The sequence below is a fragment of the Euprymna scolopes genome, chromosome 17 (genome assembly GCF_053919585.1).
Source record: "Euprymna scolopes isolate OS-2025 chromosome 17, ASM5391958v1, whole genome shotgun sequence".
Classification (NCBI taxonomy): Eukaryota; Metazoa; Mollusca; class Cephalopoda; order Sepiida; family Sepiolidae; genus Euprymna; species Euprymna scolopes.
Window position 1 is genome coordinate 123,935,097 of NC_136498.1, and position 685 is coordinate 123,935,781.

The following is a 685-nucleotide window of genomic DNA, read 5'->3' on the forward strand; positions in this document are numbered from 1 at the left end:
CCTCGCTCAACAAAGCTAAATAGAGGAAAATTGCGAAAAAAAAACAATAAAATAAAAAAAATTGTCATGAATATGGCGGGGAGAAAAAAAAATTTTTTTTTAAATAAATGAATAAAAAAAACGAGGGGAAAAAATTGATTTCTATGTGATTTTGTTCCACATTTATTTATGTTTTTTTTTTTATATTAATATTTTCCTCTCTCTCTCTCTCCCCCCGCCATATTTATGACAATTTTTTTAATCGCAATTTTCCTTGATTTAGCTTTGTTGAGTGAGGAACGGAATCCGATTAGCTAGCCTTTTCTCAATTTTTAATTTTTTTTAATCATCAATCATGATAATTGGTATATTTTGGCTATATATATATATATATATATATATATATATATATATATATATATATATATATATACATACATACACACACACACACACACACAGGGGTACAAAAATAAGTACACAGTGCTAAAAAATAGTAAACAAGTCACCTTCGCTTCAGCACATTATGTTACTAATTTTACTGATGTGAGACCCCCCTGTATATATATATATATATATATATATATATATATACTTGTTTGTAGTATTCCGAATTATACTGGGTTAATATAATTCAGTAATTGTTCATATACCAATAAATTTAAGCCAAAAAGGAGAGATGACTAAAAATGTAAGCTACAAAATT